This window comes from Manis pentadactyla, chromosome 9 (genome assembly GCF_030020395.1).
Source record: "Manis pentadactyla isolate mManPen7 chromosome 9, mManPen7.hap1, whole genome shotgun sequence".
Taxonomy (NCBI): domain Eukaryota; kingdom Metazoa; phylum Chordata; class Mammalia; order Pholidota; family Manidae; genus Manis; species Manis pentadactyla.
This window is the reverse complement of record NC_080027.1, coordinates 108,758,431-108,784,772: the sequence shown is the minus strand read 5'-3', so window position 1 is coordinate 108,784,772 and position 26,342 is coordinate 108,758,431. Positions and strand designations below refer to the sequence as shown.

At 34.6% G+C, this 26,342-nt stretch overlaps 1 protein-coding gene across 2 annotated transcripts in view; it reads left to right on the top strand.

Annotated features, from left to right (window-relative positions):
- ACBD6 (acyl-CoA binding domain containing 6) overlaps positions 1-26,342 on the top strand; it is a 193,860-nt gene that overhangs the window by 42,313 nt on the left and 125,205 nt on the right. The window lies entirely within an intron of this gene.

Below are 26,342 nucleotides of genomic sequence, written 5' to 3'. Positions count from 1 at the left end.
TGAACTGAAAAAAGTTAGGGATATTTTTTAACATAGATTATGCCTCATAGTATGGCTTGTATGCTTTTTTAATGTGATTCTAACAATTATATATATCTTCATTGTGTTTTTGAAAATATTTCCATTGTTAAATCATGTTTATTCATTGAAGGGCTGTTTTGAGCCATGCTGTAGGAGAGATAGATTAAGCTAGAATGTGTATTATCAATGTTGATATAAACAAGTTAATGTTTATAGTACATAGACTTTGGTGGAATAATGCATTTAGTGTTGGTGTATGTCTGTAGGTCTTTATATTTTATTGTTTGAAAGTTTTCTGTTTCTTCAATTCATTTGCCTCCCTCAGAAGAAGTCACTCATTCTGATTCATTTTAGCCTGTGCCTCCTTTAATGATTATAATTTTTCTCTGACTACTGATTGTAGATTTCCTTAACACCAGTCTGATTATTGACGTCTTTTGAGCAGTACTAGACTGACAAGTAAAGGCAGATGTAAATTTTTTTCTAGTCTTTTGGGCCAATGAGCTGGCAACCTCTGATCTCTCACTGAGACAAGGTGAGGTGGAGTGAGACCTTTTCTTGGGACCATGAGGGTGAATGCTTAGAAAATGTAGGTCCCTCTTGAACAAAGAGAATGAAGACATTTTTGGCCTACCACGATGGCTTAGGACTATCAGAGTAAGCAGGATTCCCACATATAGGACCACATCTAGCATGTGGCAGGTGTGACCCCTCTCAGCTTGCTAAGGGAATCTGTCTTCATCAGGTGGTTGGGCCTCTGGAAGTTCAGGTTTTACTGCCAAGGTAAATTTCTATCCCAGCCTCTATGTGTTCCCGTCATTTCTTCCAGGCTTGTTTGCTCATTGAGTTGCACCAGTACATTATATGGAGGGAGAGGGAGCCCAGGGTATGTATTTAGCTTACCATTTTCCTATTGTTTTTAGGAATAAAACTACTCCTGAAAATAGTTTGCTCTCCTTCTGATGTTTCCAGAATTTTCAGGTTTGCAAGGCTCTCTATTCAATATAATTTCCAAATACTGATTAAATTTTTGCATACTGTGATGTCATGAAAGATTATTTATTTGGACTCTTGCTAAAGATCAACATTTAGTCATATTCATTGTAAGAGTTTTCTGATATTCTTCATAGTTAATTAAAATATATAGGTGGAAATGTCTTTTAGAACTAACTATTAGTTGTTCCTATTTCATGCTTTATCAGTCTCTTATCAAAGGAATGTTCTGTGTGCCTACTGCGCTTATAACCAGTGTGTGCACACTCTTCATGTGCTTTCTTAGGATGGAGTTCCTGGACTAACTGCATCCCAGGTGAAGTTAGCCATGAATTCTCTTCAAGCTGACCCTCAGTAGTTACAGAAAATACCAGACAATTACTGCACACACTTTAATGGTCTTCTAATCTCCAACCTTGCTTGTAATTGCTGCTGTCAAATACAATTACTGTCTGCCCAAGTTTCCTTCTCTGAGGGCAGTCGTGCCATGTGTTGATACAGAGTTAGAAAATGAGAAGAGTTTTCAAAACTTTTTGAAGTTTTTTATAAACTTTTTATAAATCAATCTACTTTGAAAAATTTTAACTATAAAATTTGCATTGCCTTAAGAAATTTTTTAGACCACTGACTTGGATGAGTCTGGCAGTAATAAGAAAAGAAAAATTTTGAAAGACTTGAAGGTTCATTGATTATATTTCTGAATAATTAATTATGAATACAATAGTGCATATTAGCCACAGTTCAGGAAATGTAATTCTCAATTGTTACTTTTTTAAAAGTACATACACTAGTGAAATCTCTTTATGATCTAGAATTAATTTGACCATATGATTATTATGATAGGACATAAATCATAATCTGGTGATTCTAGATTGGAGACTGCCTGTTACGGTAGTAATGCCTCTGACTCCAGATCTGAGGAATGAACTGTTTTACATGGGTGAATTCTTCAGCTAACCAAATGTATCTTTTTTTTAAATGTGAAAAGCAATTAGTTTAATTTAACATCCATGGATTTTTGACAGGATTTATGAGGATACTGTCTAAGTTTGTTTGTTTTTCAACAAGAGCTAGAGAGATAAGAAAAAAATAATTGTAACACTTAACACTTCACAATTAGGTCACAGATTGTATGTTTCAGGGAAAGATTTCAACTCTCCACTCTGGTACTTTTCCACTTACACAAGGCAGGCTGCTTTGCTGGTTCATATTTAAAACAGAGCTGGCAGGTTAGAGTTTCCTTTTTGTACAATATTATTCACTGGGGATTTGCAATAGAAACAGGATTCCTCACCTGTAATATTTTGTTTTTGCCTTTGAAATGGGAGTCTTTTATTCTTTTTTTAAAATTTATTATTATTTTTCTATTTTGGTATCATTAATGTACAGTTACTTGAACATTATGGTTACTAGACGTAACCATATTATCAAGTCCCCCCCACATACCCCATTACAGTCACTGTCCATCAGCAAGCTAAGATGCTATGGAATCATTACTTGTCTTCTCTGTATGTACTGTCTTTCCCATGTCCCCCTGCCCCCCAGCTACATTATGTGTGCTAATCATAATGCCCCTTTTTCCCCCTTATCCCCCCCTACCCACCCATCCTCCACAGTTTCTTTCCCTTTGGTAAGTGTTAGTCCATTCTTGGGTTCTGTGAGTCTGCTGCTGTTTTGTTCCTTCAGTTTTTTCTTTGTTCTTATACTCCACAGATTGAGTGAAATCACCAAATGTATCTTTTTTTTTTGTAGGAGAGCAAGTGAGAGGCTTTTATTTAGAGATGAAGTGAGAGAACAAAGCTTCTGGCTCAGGCCAGGAGGGGACAAAAAATCCCCAGGGTGGTGTGTTGTCTAGGGGATATATAGGCGGTTGAGAGACGAAGAGCTAGGGATGCACACCTGCTAAGTGGTCCCAAAATGTTTCTCTTCGAAGAGACATTAAGTTTCTTATTAATCTTCCAGGTTATTTACAGGAAATTTACTGCTCTGATGTCCTCCCAGGATAGCAGCTTCCTGATCTGGGAGCATATCAATCAAGACTGCCTGCTTTGCTCCCAAGGTGGGCTGTGTTATTGTCTGTTTGTTAAAGAGTATGTTAAGAAACTTACTTTTTAACTAATTGGGTTTTAAAATGCAATCTTATCTTCAAGATGGAATCCTTCCTGTTTTTACTATGTTGTTTTAGGCTTGCTTGTTAAATTGCCCAGATTGCAAATCACTTGATTAGGACTGGAGGAAGAAAAGCAGCACTTGGATAAAGTCAAAAAAATAAGCTGGGCCCCCCAGCAGGCCAAAGCAAATCTCACAATGGATTATCTTGATTTGTTTTTTCTGGAGGCCCTTACCCTACTCTGGTTAAGCCCATGGTCCCTGTCTCACTCATTGTTACAGGATGGATGCTGCACCTCCAGGCATCACCTCTGCATTTCAGGGAGGGAGAAGAGGATGAAGAGTGACAGACAAAAGCAGTGTGTCATTCCTTGTTGTCCCCTTTTTTAAAAAAATTTTTTATTAAGGTATGATTGATATACGCTCTTATGAAGATTTCACATGAAAAAACAATGTGGTTACTACATTTACCCATATTATCAAGTCCCCACCCATACCCCAATGCAGTCACTGTCCATCAGTGCAGCAAGATGCCACAGATCCACTATGTGCCTTCTCTGTGCTACACTGTTCTCCCCGTGATCCCCCACACCATGTGTACTAAACATAATACCCCTCAGTCCCCTTCTCCCTCCCTCCCCACCCGCCCTCCCACACCCCTCCCCTTTGTTAACCACTAGTCCCTTCTTGGAGTCTCTCAGTCTGCTGCTATTTTGTTCCTTCAGTTTTGCTTCATTGTTATACTCCACAAATGAGGGAAATCATTTGGCATTTGTCTTTCTCCGCCTGGCTTATTTCACTGAGCATAATGTCTACCAGCTCCATCCATGTTGTTGCAAATTGTAGGATTTGTTTCTTTCTTATGGCCGAATAGTATTCCATCGTGTATATGTACCACATCTTCTTAATCCATTCATCTACTGATGGACACTTAGGTCGCTTCCATATCTTGGCTATTGTAAAACGTGCTGTGATAAACATAGGGGTGCATGTGTCTTTTTGAATCTGAGAAGTTATATTCTTTGGGTAAATTCCAAGGAGTGGAATTCCTGGGTCAAATGGTATTTCTATTTTTAGTTTTTTGAGGAACCTCCATATTGCTTTCCACAATGATTGAACTAGCTTACATTCCCACCAGCAGTGTAGGAGGGTTCCCCTTTCTCCACATCCTCGCCAGCATTTGTTGTTCTTAGTCTTTTAGATGCTGGCCATCCTTACTGGTGTGAGGTGATATCTCGTTGTGGTTTTAACTTGCTTTTCCCTGATGATTAGTGATGAGGAGCATCTTTTCATGTGTCTGTTTGCCATCAGAATTTCTTCTTTGGAGAATTGTCTCTTCATATCCTCTGTCCATTTTTTAATTGGGTTATTTGCTTTTTGGGTGTTGAGGCATGTGAGTTATTTATATATTTTGGATGTCAACCCTTTATCGGATCTGTCATTTACAAATATATTCTCCCATACTGTAAGATGCCTTTTTGTTCTGCTGATGGTGTCCTTTGCTGTACAGAAGCTTTTTAGTTTGATATAGTTCCACTTGTTCATTTTTGCTTTTGTTTCCCTTGCTCTCGGAGATACGCTCATGAAGAAGTTGCTCATGTTTATGTCCAAGAGATTTTTGCCTATATCTTTTTTTCTAAGAGTTTTATGGTTTCATGCCTTACATTCAGGTCTTTGATCCATTTCAAGTTTACTTTTGTGTATGGGGTTAGACAGTAATCCAGTTTCATTCTCTTACATGTAGCTGTCCAGTTTTGCCAACACCAGCTGTTGAAGAGGCTGTCATTTCCCCATTGTATATCCATGGCTCCTTTATTGTATATTAATTGACCATATATGGTTGGGTTTATATCAGGGCTCTCTAGTCTGTTCCATTGGTCTATGGTTCTGTTCTTGTGCCAGTACCAAATTGTCTTGATTACTGTGGCTTTGTAGTAGAGCTTGAAGTTGGGGAGCATAATGCCCCCAGCTTTATTCTTCCTTCTCAGAATTGCTTTGGCTATTTGAGGTCTTTTGTGGTTCCATATGAATTTTAGAATGATTTTCTCTAGTTAATTGAAGAATGCTGTTGGTATTTTGATAGGAATTGCATTGATTCTATGGGTTGCTTTAGGCAGGATGGCCATTTTGACAATATTAATTCTTCCTATCCATAAGCACGGGATGTGTTTCCATTTATTGGTATCTTCTTTAATTTCTCTTAAGAATGTCTTGTAGTTTTCAGAGTATAGGTCTTTCACTTCCTTGGTTAGGTCTATTCCTCGGTATTTTATTCGTTTTGATGCAATTGTGAATGGAATTGTTTTGCTGATTTTTCTCTCTGCTAGTTCATTGTTGGTGTATAGGAATGCCACAGATTTCTGTGTGTTAATTTTGTATCCTGCAACTTCACTGAATTCAGATATTAGATGTAGTAGTTTTGCAGTGGATTCTTTAGGGTTTTTTATGTACAATATCATGTCATCTGCAAACAGGGACAGTTTAACTTCTTCCTTGCCAATATGGATGCCTTTTATTTCTTTGTGTTGTCTGATTGCCGTGGCTAGGACCTCCAGTACTGTGTTGAATAGAAATGGGGAAAGTGGGCATCCTTGTCTTATTCCTGATCTTAAAGGAAAAGCTTTCAGCTTCTTGCTGTTAAGTATAATGTTGGCTGTGGGTTTGTCATAAATGGCCTTTCTTATGTTGAGGTACTTGCCCTCTATACCCATTTTGTTGAGAGTTTTTATCATGAATGGATGTTGAATTTTGTCTAATGCTTTTTCAGCATCTATGGAGATGATCATGTGGTTTTTGTCCTTCTTTTTGTTGATGTGGTGGATGATGTTGATGGAATTTAGAATGTTGCACCATCCTTGCATCCCTGGAATAAATCCTACTTGATCATGATGGATGATCTTTTTGATGTATTTTTGAATTCGGTTTGCATATATTTTGTTGAGTATTTTTGCATGTATGTTCATCAGGGATATTGGTCTGTAATTTTCTTTTTTTGTGGTGTCTTTGCCTTGTTTTGGCATTACAGTGATGCTGGCCTCATAGAATGAGTTTGGAAGTAAAATGTATCTTTTACATAGCTAAATTTTTAAACTCTTAGGTGAAAACTTTCCATGTGAACATACATTTCCTAGCTTCTTTAAACATAGTTTTCTAAATACATTTTATCATTTTCCTCATCTCCCAGGGTTATCATTACGGTTACTAATCATCATGATAATTAGTGTGATGCACTTACAGGCCAGTTAGGGTATAAATTGTTCATCTCTTCACCTAGTTTCTCTAAATGTTATGCTCTTTTGGGTGCCTTTTTAAAAAAAATTGAAACACACCATGATTCACATACTGTAAATTCACCTGTTTGAAGTATTCAATTCAGTGGTTTTTAGCATGTTCACAAAGTTGTTCAACCGTCACCACAATCAATTTTAGAACATTTTCATCACCTCAAAAGAAACTCCATACCCTCTAGCTATCACTTTCAGCCTCCCCATTTTCTTCGGCCCTAAGCAATCACTAATCTACTTTATGTCTCTATAGATTTGCCTATTCTGGACATTTCAAATCGATGGAATCATATCCTGTGTGGTCTTTTGTGACTGGCGTCTTTCATTTAGCATAGTTTAACACACAAGGATTCTTTCAAGTTGTAGCATGTATTAGTACTTCATTCCTTTTTATTGCCAAATAATGTTGTATGGATATAACACATTTTATTTATCTGTTCACCCATTGATGGACATTTGGGTTGTTTCTACCTTTTGGTTATTATGAATAATGCTGCTAATAATATTGTGTGCAAGTTTTTATGTGGACATATGTCTTTATTTCTCATGAGTATGTACTTAGCAGTGGAATTGCTGGATAAAATGGTAATTTTAACTTATTGAAGAACTGCCAGACTCTTTTCCAAAGTGCCTACAACGTTTTGCATTAGCATCAACAGTGCATGAAGGTTCTACTTTCTCTACATCTTTGCCAACACTTGTTATTTTATGACTTTTTATATAGTCATCTTAGTGTATATGAAAGTGATATCTTACTGTAGTTTTGCATTTTCCTGATGACTAATAATGGTGAAGCATCTTTTTATGTACTTTTTGGCCATTTGTATGTATCTTTAAAAAAATTATATATACATATTTTCTTATTTTAGGGTTGTAATCTTAAGTGGTTGTCTAGACTAATTTTCTGCCCCCAGCTTATTCCCACGTACAGTCTTTTAGCGCCTATTAGAAGACTCCTAGTAATGGAAGTATACTGTTTGCGAAGAAGTTGGCCAAATCTTGGAACAACTCCAGTTATTAGAAACTTCTTTCCATAGTAGGCCAAAATCTAATTCACTGTTTCATTATTATTGTTGTTGTTCTAATCTGTCCTATTTTTGCTTTCTAGGCCCACATAGAATACATCTAATTATTCATCTACATAAGAGTCCTTTTTGGTTTTAAGATAGTTTTTAAGTCTCCTCTTCTTTAGGCTAGGTATCCTTAATTTCCGAAATTGCTTTCCATCCCTCCCACCGTCCCTATCATTGTATGTAAACAAGTTTCAGCTTCTCAGCACTTCTTCTAGAGTATGACTTTTGGAATTGAACAGACTGTTTGAGACATAGTGTGGCCACTATAGAACTTTTCTCTCATTCAAATACTAAACCTCTACTGATGTAGCTTAAAATTTCTTTAACCTTTTTGGAGGCACATTACAATGTTAATTCTTCTTAACTTTCAGAGAACTAAAATCCTAAGTCTTTTTCACACATTCTGTTATGCAATGTCTATTCTGTACTAAGTTCAGTACTTTACGTGTACTCATATTAAATCCCATATATTTGATTCATCATATTATTCCAACATTAAGATATTCTTTTGACTCATGAGTGTGTCATCTAGAATGTGAACTATCTTTCATTGACCCTGTCATCAGGTAATTTGATTAGCATACTTTTTGTATCTTGAGTAAAACTGTTGATGGAGGTGGTATACAAGAATAGGTATACAGAGAGATTGACTTTTCTACTAGAAATTTGGCTGGAGATTGATACCGATCCATTTCTACTTGCTTTTTGGCTACTATACTTAATAATAATAAAAATATTAACTGTATTTACTGAGCTCTTACCATGTGCTATGCACTATGTAAAGTGCTTTAGATATATTATTCTGTTTTGTCCTCATCACAACCCTCTGAAGCAGATACTACTATTTGTGTTTTCCAGATTAAAAAAACAGAAGCTTAGGGAATTTAACAATTTAGCCAGAAGTTTGTAGCTAGTAAGTGGCAGATTAAGACTTCAACACAATCTGCTTCATTCTAAAATTCATACTTGGCTAAAACTCACTCTCATGTGAAAATCCACCGTATTTGAAGCTCTGCCTTAATTTTCTTATCCATTTATCTATCCATTCAAAAATACTTAAGTGTCTTTATGTGCCAGGCACTATTCTAAGTTCCTCAGATATACAAGTGAGCAAAAATAGACGACAGCTCCTAGAATATACCAGTGAGCAAAAATAGACAGAAACCCCTGCCCTGTGGAACTTATGTTCTACCAGGAGATGAGAAGGATGGGTATATAGAATGACGCAGGTACTGGGTTACAGTTCTAAGTAGGGGAAGGGAAGGAAGGCTGTGTTGAGAAAGGTAACATTTGAATAAGGACTTTAAATTGGTAAGAGAGTAAACTATTCAGATAGCTGGAAGAAAAGATTCCTATTCATTCCCCCTTGAAGTTATTCTAAAGTATTTAATCTGATAAAGAATATGTATAAAAGCCTATAGCAAACATCAAACTCAGATAATTTTAATCTTTGCATATTTGTTAAATATTTTCAGCCCACAAGTTTGCACATCTGATGAATTCATAAACGTGTATTTTAAAAATAGCAGTCACAAAGCAGTGGATACTGTAATTTCATGAGAGCAATCCATCCACAAGATAACATTGATTTCCTTTTGTGAATTTCCTGATGTCATTAATCAATATTCTCCTGTGTATTAAAATGAATATTGGAATCCATAGGATAAGTTTGATTTAATTGCTTGAATCTGGTTATATCACACACACTACTTTGGTGGTAGGTACATAACAACCAAATTTCTAGCTGTCAGTCCAAAAGTGTGGTTTGCTGCAGGTCAATGGCATGCTGCTCCATTCTATATCCAAGTGACTTATTTGTGCATCTGACTGATGGAAGAATATAGGTCATGGGCCCACATATTCTAGATGCAAAGGAGTCTGAAAAATGAGGTTTTGAGGATTCTGTTCAGAATGTTGGGATTCACAGTATGGAAAGACATTAAAATGTTGAGGTAGAGCCACAAATAATGGATGTTCACTAAACTTCTTTTGCCTTATCAATCTCTATACCTCTCTTTCTTGAAATCGTACATCCTGTTGAGATAGTTGGTTGATTGGAGACAGAAGTAAAGGAAAAGAGAATGGAATGGAAATACATCTAGTTTAGCAATACTAACCTGTTTAGGTTAGTGTATTCCCTCTTCATGCATTCTGTCAAAAGTCATTCATTAATTGGGATTTTGGGAAAATGGCAGTGGCTATAGCATAGTTTTTTAATATTCCCAAGTGCTTCCTTAACAGAATAACCAGGATGCATAACTAAAAGCTTTTAGGTAGGATCTGTAACAAAACTAAATGATCAGATAAAAATAGAGAGAAACCATGAACAGCCACAAGATTTGTGCAGCACTGGTATTTTCATAGGAGGGAAGAGTAGGGAGTGTGACTCACCCAAGAATAGTAGAATCTTACAATTCACAACAGGTAAACTTTAGACAGATTTTACATACTTCAATTCATGACTGAGTACAAGGGGTTCATGGTAAAATTCTCTATATTGGTCTGGGCTCTAGAGCTTCCAAAATTAACCAAAGTTCTTCCAGTACAAAGCCTCACACTGAGGGGAATCTGTGGTGAATTTAATCAAAATCAAGCAGGACAATGATAACAAAGACAAACGAAAGAGGAACCAGATCAAAGTGGGAGAGGGGCCCAGAGCCAAGTGATCCTGAAGTATCTCAAAGCCAGAATTTTGAATACTTCAGGGAAAAAACAGAAGAAAGGTATAGATACATGTTTCTATCTTAAAATCTAAGAAAATTAATTTCATATAAAATGAGCACCAGAAAGGTTTGTGGTTGAATCCTATACAAAGTTACTGTAATCCAGAGTTATATTTTTCAAGTAATAACCAGAAACTACATTAATGGTGAAAATAATGAAAGTAAGCTAATATTTTTATGGGTCTCAGTAGGATTGCAATATTGTTTTCTGAAAGAGTAATGCCATTTACAGGGCCGTCAGGGCTGTTGATTTAGTGTTAGTACCTCTTTCACTACAGTTTTACCAACTTGTATGATTTTGTTATCCTAATGGAATTATTTAAAATCCATTGCTCATTGTTGTTTTAACTTGCATGTTTAAATGATTAGGGATGTTGAACATTTTCCCAAGTATTGGTATGGCATTATTGATATTTGTGTGTATGTGAATAAAATCCTAAACCTCTATGTAACTTCAAATATTAATTGTTGCCTGCTCATAACTATGGTCTGTTTATCCGTAGGGTCTTAATGTTATTCTTACATTGAGATCATTTGGCTATATTGCTCATAATATTATAGAAATATTAGCCATTTGTTTCATTTGCTTAAAATAGTTTCTTCTTACTTATTTTCACTACATTATAACAGAAATGCCAGTTTAAGTATTTTAATCTGTCTTTTATGTTCTTTGGTTCTTAAAATCTAAGAAAAGTTTTAATTTTTGAATAGATATGGTAAATACTATATTCAGAATAATTTTCCAAAGAACATTTAAATCTTGATCATTGTTACATTTGTAGAAAGTTAGTCATAACAGCCTGAAGGTTGTTCTATGATAGCCATAATAAAATAACATTATATTGAGTAAAAATACTTCACAAAGGTAAAGTGCCCTACATATTATATAGTGGAAGCTGGGTATGTGTACAAGTGATAATATTTTGTTCCGTAGAACAAATTCTGTACCCTAGAACCAAGGTAGTTGACAATAGCCAGGAAATTAAGAAAACAAAATTAATATATTCACTCTTAAATTCCATTATAGTGTAATAAAAGGGTAATTTACCATTTTTTGTTTTGTTGTACAGAGTAATGAAATATACTTGGTAGACAATAAAGGTGTTAGAAGAGTTTTGTTGACCATATTAATTATCTGGAAAAACTCTCATGTATTTTAGTGATGCAGATTAAAGTAGTTAAAAAAGTAGTTGTTACCAAAGGGAAAGGAACAGAGGAGGGTAGGGGGGAGGAAGGGATAAGGGGATTATGGGACATTATGATTAGCACACATAATATAGGGGAGGGGCACGGGGAAGGCAGTATAGCACAGAGAAGATAAGTAGTGACTCTATAGTATCTTACTACGCTGATGGACAATGACTATAATGGGGTATGTGGTGGGACTTGATAAGCGGGGGAACCTAGTGACCACAATGTTGCTCATGTGATTGTATATTAATGATACCATAATAAAAATAAATAAATTATCTTGTGAAATGATTTTTTTAAAAGTTTTTTAATTTTTTTATCTTTTAAAAATCCATATCACTTTTTAAACTAGTGTATGTAGTGTGTATACAAAAAAATATTAGGAAATGCTAAAATTTGGAGGTTTAGATAAAATGTCTACTTGACATATTATTTGTTTTCTTTCCTTTTAATTAAAAATTATTTTCCAATAGTAATTTAAGCTTACATAATATTCTAGATAATTGATGTACTTATTAAATGTCTACTGTTGTTAAGGTTTTAGGAGATGATTTTTTTTAAACCTATGGTGTATGTTGTATTTAAGAGAAACTAAGGTTTAAAACACAGATTTATGGAGTTTACCTTTCTTGAGAATTTTCTGAGTATTACTGTTATAAATGCCAACTAACAATATTTTCATGGTAAAGTTTTTTTCTTTAATGCTTTTAATGACAGGTAATAGTTGAGATGAGGATAATACTCTTACTTTTCCATGTGAATGAATTTTCATGTTTCAGGAAAAAAACGACAATATTTTTAAAGGATTATTAGAAAAATCTTTTTATTTGAGGGATTAGAACTATAGTATTGTCTATTTAGTTGATAAATTGTATATAATTTATCATAAATGAGCCTCCAAAAAGTTAGTTATGCTTATTTTTATTTTAAAATCTCCTTTTGAACTACTGAAGTACTTAAAAATCTTTTTAAATTAAAAGTTTGTTCTATGAAACAGAACAAACTTTTAACTCAGAATATTATAAGTATTAATGATGGTTTCTAAAGTAGCTTGGAGAGTCAGCATAGTTAATAGAAAGAGCACAGGCTTTGATAGTAGATCTTGGTTTGAATCTGTCAGCCACTCATTCTGTTGCACTGGGCACTTCACCTCTTTTATCTTCAGTTTTTTAAACTGTAAAATGGAGATACAGTTCTTCAAATATAAAACAGTTCTTCAGTTTTTAACATTTAAAACATTTGGATGTGTCTTAAAATAAATGGTGTATTAATGTTTAGTTGGCTGTGTACCTACAGCCAGAAAAATAATGGTACCTACAACTGATGATGTCTTAGATTCAATGAAATACAGTAAAAATGCTAACTTTCTAGAATTGTTTTGAAGTTGGAATTGGATATTACATATAAAATGTTAAACACGTGGAAGACACTGAAGTCCTGGTTTCCTTCCCTTTTTTCTTAATGGCAGAATTTTTATGTTGGGTTTTCTGTTTGGTTGGTTTGTTTCAGGGTTTGTTATTTTATCAGGAGAATCAGTTTAAACCTATTAAAGACTCATGGTTCAATATTTTAAGTCCCTACATCAAAGCTTCTTGTATCTGTATTGCTGAGACACTTTTGCTTTGGAGAAACGGCCATATTTTGGGTAATAATAATAATTATTATTTTATTAGTTAACACTTAAATAGTGTTGACTTTGTGCTGGGCACTGTCCTTTTTTACATATATATTTAAAATCCTTAAAACACCCATGTGAGAGATCTACTATTATCCCTGTTTCTACAAACACAGAAACTGAGGCAGAGAAGTTAACTTATCCAGTGTCCTTCAGCTAGACCTGTAAACAAATTAATCAAACAAATCAATAAAACAGAGGCCAAAAAAGGTAGCACCAAAGAAGGAAGAAATCCCCTCCTTGCATATATTAGTCTGATAATCTTTGGAGTAGTTATATTTCAGATGGAAAATAAAGTTTTGCAAGGTTTTAAATCTTGACCCTGCAACTGACTAAGGTGGAATCTGATCAAGTGATAAAGATTCAGCCAACAACTTATCCTTTCCCCTCTGAGTGAAGGAGCATTTCAGTATCTCAAATAATATAGTCTGAGGCAATATAAGAATTGGCAAATTTTATCATACTGGCTGCCAAATTGGAGTCCTTCAACTGCTGATGCAACATAAAAATAACTTAATGGATTTTGAGTAGAGAGAAGTGGAATAAACTTCTTAAGCCTCTATGGGAAACATCTCATTGGAGTGGAAATCAAGAGGGTAAAGTAGCCAAAGTTTACTCCCTGCAGGATGGAGAGGAAAACTAATGCATCTTTGGCAGCTTTGTTCTGAATTCAATCTGATAATAGCAGATTATCATTTAAATATTATTTCTGCTTAAGATATAATACCCCCACCCCCAGAAAAAAAGGTATTATCAGTATTCTAACATGCTGTGTTCAGTTACTTCAGAGGGAGGAATTAATTCCAGGAAGAATAAATATATTAGAACACACTATAATCAAATTATGGAGTCAGTTCTTTTCCCTAAATATTTTATTTAAAGCTGTATTATGCTTTATGTACAAAGGTATTCTTCATATCTTTGTTTCTGAGTGAAAAAATGAAAATAACCTAAATAGGAAAACTGTCAGATAATGGTTAAGTTAAATATGGTACATTGCTGCATGGAATATTATGCTGGTTTTTAAATGTTTGTGGGACTTACACTCTTGGGTATAGTGGAGTAATGGGGCCAAAATTTACCAATTTGATTAAAACTGGAAGAAAACTAGAGAGAATAGATGAAATAATGATTTTTCAGACATGGTACTGAAAGTAATATAAAATGAGAAGAAAGGAGAAACCGAGTGAGTTCTCCAGTTGTTTCATTCCAGCGTATTTCCTGGAATCAATTTCCAGACTGCAGTGAAGGGAGTGGGGAACCAAAGAGCCTGGTTGTCTTGTTGATGTGAGCTAGAAAATGGAGGGCCAAATACTAGGAAGGAGGTCTTGCATAGAGAGAGAATGCCAGAGATCTGTAGAGGGGTCTCTTTGGCTGAATACTAATCTGTGTGTGTGAGAGAGGAAACTAATAGACTGGGGAGAGAAATATAAGAAAGCAGTAGGCCAAACAACTCCTGGAGCTGATATAGGACTTAGAATATTTTGTTTCCTACTAATCAGAGTGGCAAGAAAATATAATATATGGATAGAGATACCGGCATATGGTAGAGGCCTCAGAAGGACTTCACTTCAGTAGGGCTAAATTAAGCTCTAGATTAAAGGCTGTTCTGTTCCTGCCTTAGCAAAGCATGAAAGTAAGCCTTGAAAGGATCACACAGATTCCACATAACTGAATTCATTCCAAAACAAAGTCTGACATAATTAAAGGAACAGAACAAAATTCAGCAAACAAGAGTATAAAATTTACAGTGCCTGGCTTACAGTAAGAATCTTTCAAGCATGCCCAGATGGCAGAAAAATATGACCCATAATCAGGAGAAAAACCTGTCAATGAAAGCAGATGCAGAACTGAAAGGGGTGAAAACAGCCATTACAAATATATTCTATATATTCAAGAAAGTAGAGGAAAACAAACATAATGGAGAGAGAAGTGGAAGATACAAAAAGCCTCAAATGTAACTTCTAGAGATGGAAGAAAATATCAGAAATGAGTATACTGGATAGGATTAACAGCAGATTAAACACAGCGTAAGAAAAGGTCAGTGAACTTGAAGATACAGCAAGTGAAATTAATAAAAATGAAGCACAGAACATAAAAAGACTAAACAAAAAATGAACAGAGCCCCAGTGTGCTATGGGAAAATATTAATGTAACACAAGAGAAGAAGGCAGAAACAATTTTTGTTATTTTTTACGTTTAAATATTTAATGAAAACTATAAGCCAGAGTTTTTCAACCTTGACACTCCTGACTGAGCTGGGTAATGCTTTGCTGTGGGGGCTGTTCTGTGTACTGTAGGATGTTTAGCGGCAACTCTGGTCTCTGCCCACTAGGTGCCAATAGGACTACTCACTTGGGATGACCAAAAATTGCCCCAGACACTGCCAGAGATCTTTGGAGAGAATGGATGGCAAATAAACATCCCCTAGTTGAGAATCGCAGCTGTATACCCATAGACCCAAGAAGCTCAATGAATCCCAAGCAGAAGAAAAGTAAAGGAAACCACACCAAAACACATCATAATCAAATTGTTGATGATCAGTGAAAAAAAGATCTTGAGAGTCTCCAAACAAACAAACAAAAAACATGATACAGAGGAACAAAGATAAGAACTACAGCAGACTTCAGAATTCTGAGGTCCATAAGGCAACATCAAAAGGAAAAACTTATGAACTAGTAATTCTGTAATACTTTAGACAGTTTTAAAAAGTGAAGGTGCAATTTTTTTACCCTGATAATGGGCATTTATGAACAACCCACACATAACATTTTACTCAACAAAGGCAAAAAGCTTTCCTCTTAGGATCAGGAATAAGACAAGGATGCTTGCTTTGACTACTGCTGTTCAATGTTGTACTGTAAATTCTAGCTAGAGAAATCAGACAAGAAAACAAATAAATAGCATTCAAATTGGAAAGGAAGAAGTAAACTATCTCTGTTGATGGTAATCTAATCTTATATATAGAAAATCCAAAGAATCCACAAAAAACTACTAGAGTTAATAAACTCAGCAAAGTTGGAAGGTTTGTGAGCAACATGGAAAAATTAGTTGTATTTCTATACACCAACAACAAATACCTCAAAATGGAAACTAAGAACAGTTCCATTTATAATATAATCCAAAAGAATAAAACACCTGGGAATAATTTTAACCAAGAATATGAAAGATTTTACCCTAAAAACAATAAACCACTTTTGAAACAAATTAAAGATCTAAATAAATGGAAAAACATCCCAGGTTCATTTGATGAGGATTAGATTTTATATTGTTAAGATGGCAGCAGTATACAAAGTGACCTACAGATTCAGTGCAATCTCTTGTCAAAATTCTAACTGCCATTTTTGCAGAAATGAAAAAAGTTGATTCTCAAATTCATGTGTAATTGCAAAGGTTCCCAAATAGTCAAAACAACATGGAAAAATAACAAAATTTGAAGATTTACAATTTGAAATTTGTAATTTCAAAACACTACAAAGCTACAGTAATTAAAACAGTGTATGGTACTGGCATAAGGCTAGTTATGTAGACTAATGGAGTAGAATTGAATCTGGAAATAAACCCTCACATTTGTGATCAACTGATTTTTTTTTATAAGGGTGCCAAGACCATTCAAAGGAGAAAATATAATCTCTTAAATGTGTCTGGGACAACTGGATATCCACATTCAAAAGAATGAATGTGCATCCCTTTTTTTACTATATTCAAAAGTTTACTCAAAAGGGATCAATGATCTAAATAATATGAATTAAAACTGTAAAACCCTTTGAAGTAAACATAGGGATATATCTTACTGATTTTGGATTTGGCCATGGATTCTTAATATGATAGCAAAAACGCAAGTAACCAAAGAAAAGATAGATAAATGAGACTTCTTCAGTATTAAAAACTTTGTGCTTCAAAAATGTTGCTAAGAAAGTGAAAAGACATTCTACAGAAAGGGAGAAAATATTTGCAAATTATATATCTGATAAAGATCTAATATCCAGAATATATAACTTACAACTCATAAACAAAAAATATCTAATAAATGGACAAAGGGCTTGAATAGACATTTCTCCAAAGAGACTAACCCACAGTCATATGAAATATTAGTTATTAAGGAAATACAAATCAAAACCACAATGAGATACCACTTTACATACACTAAGAGGACCATAATAAAGAAGACAGGTAATAACAAGTGTTGACAAGGATGTGGAGAAATTGGAAACATCTTCCATTACTAGTGGAAGTGTAAAATAGTACAGCTGCTATGGAAAATAATTTGGTAATTCCTCTAAAAATTACCATTTATCCAGCAATTCCACTCCTAGGTAAACATCTGAAAGAATTGTTAACAGCTACTCAAATATCTGTACATAAAATTCATAGCAGCATAATAGCCAAAGGGTACAAAAAATTCAAATGTCTATCAACTTGTGAATGCGGAAACAAAATAGGGTATGTATACAAACCATAAAATATTACTCAACCATAAAAAGGAATGAAGTACATGATAAATAAATGATACATGCTGCAATGTAGAAGAACCTCAAAAACATGCTAAGCGAAAGAAGCCATACTCAAAAGGTCAAATATTTTTATGAAATATCCAGAATGTATTGGTGAGTCCATGGGGACAGAAAGGAGATAGGTGCTTGCCAGGGTTTGGGGGAGAAAGGACTATGGAGTGATTGCTTAATGGAGTCAAGGATTTTTTTAGGAATGATGAAAATGTTTTGAAACCAAATGGAGGTGGTAGTTGCACAACATTGTGAATATACTAAATGCCATTCCATTGTATACTTTAAAATGGTTAATTTTATGTTATGTGAATCTCAGGTCAATACAAAAAAAAAAGTGAGGGTAAATTACTTTTTTCCAAACAATAGCAGAGATAATTCATTGTTCTCTGACCCTCATTACAATAAATGTTTGAAGAGATTTAGGTAAAAGGGAAAATAGGTAAAAGGGAAATTTGGACCTACATAAAGGAATGAAGAGAACTAGAAGTGCTAAATATATGAGTAAATGCAAAATGATACCCTTTCATTTTTTTTAATTTTGCTATCATTAATATACAATTACATGAACAATATTATGGTTACTAGACTCCCCCTATTATCAAGTTCCCACCACGTACCCCATTGCAGTCACTGTCCATCAGCGTAGTAAGATGCTATAGAATCACTACTTGTCTCCTCTGTGTTATACTGCTTTCCCCATGTTCCCCCCCACTACATTATATGTGCTAATCATAATGCCTGTTTTCCCCCCTTATCCCTCCCTTCCCACCCATCATTCCCAGTCCCTTTCCCTTTGGTAACTGTTAGTCCATTCTTGGGGTCTGTGATTCTGCTGCTGTTTTGTTCCTTCAGTTTTTCTTTGTTCTCATACTCCACATGTGAATGAAATCATTTGGTACTTGTCTTTCTCTGCCTGGCTTATTTCACTGAGCATAATACCCTTTAGCTCCATCCATGTTGTTGCAAATGGTAGGATTTGTTTTCTTCTTATGGCTGAATAATATTCCATTATATATATGTACCACCTCTTCTTTATCCATTCATCTACTGATGGAGACTTAGGTTGCTTCCCTATCTTGGCTATTGTAAATAGTGCTACGATAAACACAGGGGTGCATATGTCTTTTTGAAACTAGGCTCCTGCATTCTTAGGGTAAATTCCTAGGAGTGGAATTCCTGGGTCAAATGGTATGTCTATTTTGAGTTTTTTGAGGAACCTGCTTTCCACAATGGTTGAACTAGTTTACATTCCTACCAGCAGTGTAGAAGGGCTCCCCTTTCTCCACATCCTCGCCAATGTTTGTAGTTGTTTGTCTTTTGGATGGTGGTCATCCTAAGTGGTGTGAGGTGATACCTCATTGTGGTTTTAATTTGCATTTCTCTGATTATTAGGGATGTAGAGCATCTTTTCATGTGCCTGTTAGCCATTTGGATTTCTTCTTTGGAGATGTGTCTGTTCAGCTCCTCTGCCCATTTTTTAATTGGATTATTTGCTGTTTGTTTGTTGAGATGCATGAGCTCTTTATATAATTTGGATGCTAACCCATTATTGGACATGTCATTTGTGAATATATTCTCCCATACTGTAGGATGTCTTTTTGTTTTACTGATAGTGTTCTTTGCTGTACTTTTTAGTTTGATATAGTTCCACTTGTTCATTTTTGCTTTTGTTTCCCTTACTCAGGGAGATATGCTCATGAGGAAGTTGTTCATGTTTATGTCCAAGAGATTTTTAACTATGTTTTTTTCTAAAGAGTTTTATGGTTTCATGACTTACATTCAGGTCTTTGATCCATTTCAAGTTTACTTTTGTGTATGGGGTTAGATAGTAATCCAGTTTCATTCTCTTACATGTAGCTGTCCAGTTTTGCCAACACCAGCTGTTGAAGAGACTGTTGTTTCCCCATTGTATATCCATGGCTCCTTTACCATATATTAATTGACCATATATGCTTGGGTTTATATCTGGGCTCTCTATTCTGTTCCACTGGTCTGTGGGTCTGTTCTTGTGCCAGTACCAAATTGTCTTGATTACTGTGGCTTTGTAGTAGAGCTTGAAGTCAGGGAGCGTAATTTCCGCTGCTTTATTCTTCCTTCTCAGGACTGTTTTGGCTATCTGGGGTCTTTAGTGATTCCATATGAATTTTAGAACCATTTGCTTTCATTCATTGAAGAATGCTGTTGGTATTTTGATAGGGATTGCATTAAATCTGTAGATTGCTTTAGGCAGAATGGCCATTCTGACAATATTAATTGTTCCTATCCATGAGCATGGGTGTGTTTCCATTTATTGATTTCTTCTTAAATTTCTCTCATGAGTGTCTTGTAGTTTTCAGAGTATAAGTCTTTCACTCTCTTGGTTAGGTTTATTCCTAGGTATTTTATTCTTTTTGATGCAGTTGTGAATGGAATTGTTTTCCTGATTTCTCTTTCTGCTAGTTCATCATTAGTGTATAGGAATGCAACAGATTTCTGTGTATTAATTTTGTATCCCACAACTTTGCTGAATTCAGATATTAGATCTAGTAGTTTTGGAGTGGAGTCTTTAGGGTTTTTTAATGTACAATATCATGTCATCTGAAAACAGTGACAGTTTGATTTCTTCCTTACCAGTCTCAATGCCTTTTATTTCTTTGTGTTGTCTGATTGCTGTGGCTAGGACCTCCAGTACTATGTTAAATAAAAGTGGGGAGAGTGGGCATCCTTGTCTTGTTCCCAATCTTAAAGGAAAAGCTTTCAGCTTTTCGCTTTTAAATATAATGGTGGTTATGGGTTTGTCATATATGGCCTTTATTATGTTGAGGTACTTGTCCTCAATATCCATTTTCTTGAGAGTTTTTATTATGAATGGACATTGAATTTTGTCGAATGCTTTTTCAGCATCTATGGAGATGATCATGTGATTTTTATCCTTTTTGTTGATGTAGTGGATGATGTTGATGGATTTTTTTTCATTTTACAATGTCTTTAAAATATAATTGAACTTACAGTTTCAGCTCTACATGTAAAGAACTTGTAAACCGTCATACCTGTCATCAACAACAAAAGTCTGACCAAACTGAAAATCATGGACTAATCTTAGATCCTTCTGAAATTTGAGGTCATAGAGCAAAAGCCCAGTCCCCAAACTAGAGAGACAAGTGAGTACAAGGAATCACACCCAAGGTCATATTACTGGGAGCAGAAGCTGCTTGAGCCATACTGGTAGGAACACTTAAATGGTAATGGATGAACTGCTGGAGGCTCAGTGTGAACTAGCTTGAGATTTAAAAACTCCTGGGGGCCCGGTTTTAGGAGGTCCCCCACTCTTACAGATTTTGCTTCACAGAGCCCCACCATATCCTTATGTTGAAGACTGGAGAAAATCTTGTGTTTTGAACCAGGCAAAGTAGAATATAATTAATACTACTGAACTGTATACTTAAAAATGTTTAAGAAGGTAAATTTTGTATTTTTTTAAAAATCTAACAATTAAATTTTTTTAAAAGAAAAAGAAATGAGCTATCACAGCACGAAAATAAACGGAGGAACCTTAAACTTATATTGCTAAATGAAAGAAACCAACCTGAAAAGGTTTTATACTCTATGATTCTAATTATATATAATATTCTAGAAAAGGTAAAACTTTGGGGACAGTAAAAAGATTATTTGCCAGGGCTTCAGAGGGAGGGAGAGATGAATGGTGAAGCATAGGAATCTTAGGGCAGAGAAATTACTGTAAATGTTATCATAATGGTGGATATGTGTCATTATACATTTGTCCAAAACCCATATAGAGCACAAAGAGTGAACCCTAATCAAACTCATGGACTTCAATAAATAACAGTGTATTAATATTAGCCCATCAATTGTAACAAATATACTACATTAATGCAAGATATTAGTAATAGAGGAAATTTGGGGGAGGTGGGTATGTGGGAACTTTCTGTACTTTCCACTCATTTTTCTGCTCTAAAAAAAAGAGAATGCTACTCATCCCTTTCCAAAATGCCATATAACTCCTAATTATTAGTATGTATTTTCAGAGCAAATAAATGCCAAGCATACCACAGGTATCTCTCCCAAATTGCCTGTTTTACACTAAGATGTTCAGTGAATGAAACTATGATTATCTCATGATGTTCTTGCTCTAGTCTTGCCCCTAAAATATATTAATTAACCTCCAGCAAAGGACATGAACACTAAGTTCTCTAACATTCTAACCATACTCTCACCATAGGGCCTTTGCGCTGGCTGATTACTCTTCTTCATTTTGTGAATGTGGTGTGTTGCATCGATTGATTTTTATATGTTAAACCATACCATTCTTGTGTTCACAGGAAAAAAATCCCACTTGGTTATGGTGTATAATCCTCTTAGTGTGCTGTTGAATTCAGTTTGCTAGTATTTAGTTGAGGATTTTTGTATCAGTATTCCTCAGATATTGCTCTGAAGTTTTCTTCTGCTTTCTTTGTCTGGCTTTGGTATTGAGGTAATTCTAGCCTAATCAGATGAGGCTGAAAGTGCTCCTTCCTCTTCAGTTTTTTGGAGAAGTTTGGGAAGGACTGGTATTAATTCTTAAAATGTTTGGTAGAATTCCCCAGTGAAGTCATATGTAGTTCTGGGATTTTCTCCATTGGGAGATATTTTATTTCTGATTCAATCTCTTTACCAGTTATAGGTCTATTTAGATTTTTTATTTCTTTATAATTTAGTCATGATCGGTTGTATGTTTCTAGGAATTTATCCATTTCTTCTAGGTTACCCAATTTATTGGCATATAATTTTTCATAGTAGTCTCTTACAATCTTTGAAAATTTCTGTGGCATCAATAGTAATGTCTCTTCTTTCATTTCTGATTTTACTTGAGTTTATACCCTTTTTTCTTAATCTATAATAGCTCACTTCTTATTGCTAGATAATACTCTATTGAATACCACAATATTTTTTTATTGTTTCACTTATTGGAGAATATCTTGGTTGCTTCTTGGTTTTCACAGTTAGGAAAGACTGCTATAAACATTCAAGTTTCATGGGCATGATCTTTTGATCTCTTCAGGTAAATACACAATTGCTGGACCATATCGTAAGAGTGTTTTCTTCGTTAGAACTAGCCCAACTGTCTTCCAAAATGGCTGTTCCACTTTGCATTTCGTTCAGCAATGAATAAGAGTTCCTGATGGCTCCACATTCTCACCAGCATTTGGTGTTGTCAGTGTTTTGGATTTTAGCACTTCAATTTTATTTTTTTAATTTGCAGTTCTCTCATAACATATGATGCCAGACATCTTTTCATTTCCTTATTTCCCATCTGTGTATCTTCTTTGGTAAGGTGTCTATTGAGATCTTTTACCATTTTTAAATTGGTTATTTCTTTTTTTTTTTTGCTTAATGACCACCACAGTAAGTCTAGTTAACATCTGTTACCATTACATAGTTACAATTTTTTTTCTGGTGATGAGAACTTTTGATATTTACTCTCTGAGTAACTTTCAAATATACAACACAGTAGTAATAACTATAGTCACCATGCACTACATTACATCTCCATGACTTATAATTAGGACTTCTGACCACCTTCACCCATTTCTTCCACCCTCCAACACCCCCTGCTTCTGGCAACCACCAATCTGTTCTCTGTATCTATGAATTTGTTTTTGTGATTTGTTATTGTTTTTTTAGATGCCACATGTAAGTGAGGTCATCAGTATCTGTCTTTCTCTGTCTGACTTATTTCACTTGGCATAATGCCCTCAAGGTCCATCAGTGTTATTGCAGATGGCAAGACTTCCTTCTTTTTTATGGTTCAATACAGTTCCTTTGTGTGTGTGTGTGTGTGTGTGTGTGTGTGACATTTTCTTTATGCATTCATCCATTTATAGACCCTTAAGTTGTTTCCATTTGTTGACTATTGTAAATAATGCTGCAGTGAACATGGGTGTGTGTATATCTCTCTGAGTTAATGTTTTTGTTTCTTTTGGATAAATACCCAGAAGTGGAATTGCTGAATCATATGATAGTTGTATTTTTAAGTTTTTGAGGAACCTTCATAACTGTTTTCTATAGTGGCTATACCAGTTTTCATCCCCACCAGTCATCTACAAGTGTTGCTTTTTCTTCATGACCTCCCCAACACTTGTTTCTTCTCTTTTTGATAATAGCCATTCTAACATTGTGGTTTTGATTTGCATTTCCCTGATGATTAGTGATATTGAGCTTCTTTTCATGTACCTGTTGGCCACCTATGTGTCTTCTTTGGGAAAATGTCTATTAAGATCCTCTGCCAGTTTTTGAATCAGATTGCTTTTTTTTCTACTGAGTTTAATGAGTTCTTTATATATTTTAACGCTCCATCAAATATATTTTAACCCCTTGTCAAATATATGATTTGCAAATATTTTCTCCTATTCAGTAGGAAGTCTTTTCATTTTGTTGATGGTTTCCATTGCTGTACAGCAGCTCTCAGTCTGATGTAGTCGCACATTTTAATTTTTGCTTTTGCTATCATGGCTTTTGGCCAAAATAAATACAAAAATCATCACCTGGACTTATGTAAGAAACTCATACCTATGTTTTCTTTTAGGAGTTTTATTGTTTCAGGTCTTACATGCAAGTCATTGATTAATTTTGAGTTAATTTTTGTGTATGGTGTAAGATAGTGATCCAGCTTTATTCTTTTGCATGTGACTGTCAAGTTTACTCAGCACCATTTATTGAAGGGACTGTCTTTTTCCCATTGAATATTCTTTGCTCCTTTGTTGTAAATTAATTAACCATACATGCATGGATTTATGTCTGGGCTCTCTATTCTTTTCCATTGATCTGTGTGTCCATTTTTATGCCAATGCTTTTTGGTTACTGTAACTTTGCAATACAGTTTGAAATCAGGAGGCATGATGCCTCCATCTTTGTTTTTCTTTCTCAAAATTGCTTTGGCTACTTGGGGTTTTTTGTGGTTCCATAAATTTTAAGATTATTTTATTTTTGTGAAAAATGCCCTAGGAGTTTTGATAGGTATTGCATTTCATCTTTAGATTGCTTTAGGTGGTATGGACATTTTAACAATATTAATTATTCCAACCTATGATCATGGAATATTTTGCTATTTATTTGTGTCTTTCCAGTTTCTTTCATCAGTGTCTTATAGTTTACCTATGTCTTTCACCTCCTTGGCTACATTTATTCCTAGCTGTTTTATTCTCTTTGAAGCATTATGGGATTGATTTCTTAATTTCTCCTTCGAAATTCATTATTAGTATATAGAAATGAGATTTTTGTTCATTGATTTTGTATCCTGCAGTCTTACTGAATTTGTTTATTAGTCCTAACAGTTTTTTGGTGAAGTCTTTAGGGTTTTCTATATATAGTTTCATGTCATCTGCATATAGTGGCAGTTTTCCTTCTTCCTTTCTGATCTGAGTGCCTTTTATTTCTTTATCTTATTTGACTTTTGTGGCTACAACTTCCAATACTAATTAAGGTGGTTAGAGTGGGCATTCTTGTCTTGTTCGTGATCTTAGAGGAAAATCTTTCAGCTTTTCACTGTTGAGTATCATGTTAGTTGTGGGTTTGCCAGATATGGACTTTATTGTGTTGATATATATCCCTCTGTACCCTCTTTTTTGAAAGATTTTACCATATTTGAATGTTGGCTCCTTTTGCATCAACTGAGATGATCATATTGTTTTTACCCTTCATTTTGGTAATGAGTTGTATCACATTGATTGATTGATTTGCAGATGTTGAACCATCCTTGCATCCCTGTAATAAATCCAACTTGATTGTGGTATATGATCCTTTTAATGTATTGTTGAATTCTTTTTGCTAATATTTTCTTGAGGATTTTTAAATCTATGTTTGTCTGGGTTATTGGCCTTTAAGTTTCTATTTGTCATTTTGTTGTTGAGTTATTAAAAATACATTTTGAGTACCAGTCCTTTATCAGATATGTGTTTTGCAAAGATTTTTTCCCAGTTTGTGGTTTCTCATTTCATTTTCTTAACAGTATCTTTCACAGAGCAGATGTTTTTAATTTTAGTAAAGATTAAGTTATCAGGTGTTTTATCTAAAAAGTAATTGCCAAACCCAAGGTCACCTAGATTTATTCCTATGTTATCTTCTTGGAGTCTGTTCTTTTTCAGGAAGCTGTGCTTGACAGTCTGTACTTGGTTCTATCTCTTTCTTTATCTTTTGATATCCGGTTTTCTCATTTCCAGTTTTGTTATTCATTAAGCAACCTTCTCTTGAGCACCAAGTGCATTTCAACTTTATCATACTACTGAAGCATACATTAGAACATAATTGGATTAAATGAGTTCTCCCCATGATTGTGTTTTTTTAATGTGAAGAAAAACATTCTCTAACCTGAAAATTCTTTGCAGACTAGCATACTCTATATATTTTGTCATTTAAACATGACAGTAGTTGTTTGTGATATTCTACCTTAGTTTCAGTCATAAATTGATAACTGACTTAATTCACATAAAAAAGTCTTACCATTTCTTGAAACATTAGTTCCCCCAATAATGTTAAGAACTGATAGAATATTCTGTTTCTGGGATCTTCTTCCTCAACCCAGTGGTTCTCAGACCAAAAGAAAATAACAAAATAAGTAACAATAAATTACTTTAAAGTACAGACACACACACACACACACACACACACACACACACACGTATGTGTATGTATGTATGTATGTATGGTGATTACCTGTATTTTTCTAGTCTAGTGAAACAAGTCTTTTTGCAGTCATATTAAATAGTAAAAGTGATTAATTGTGATTATAA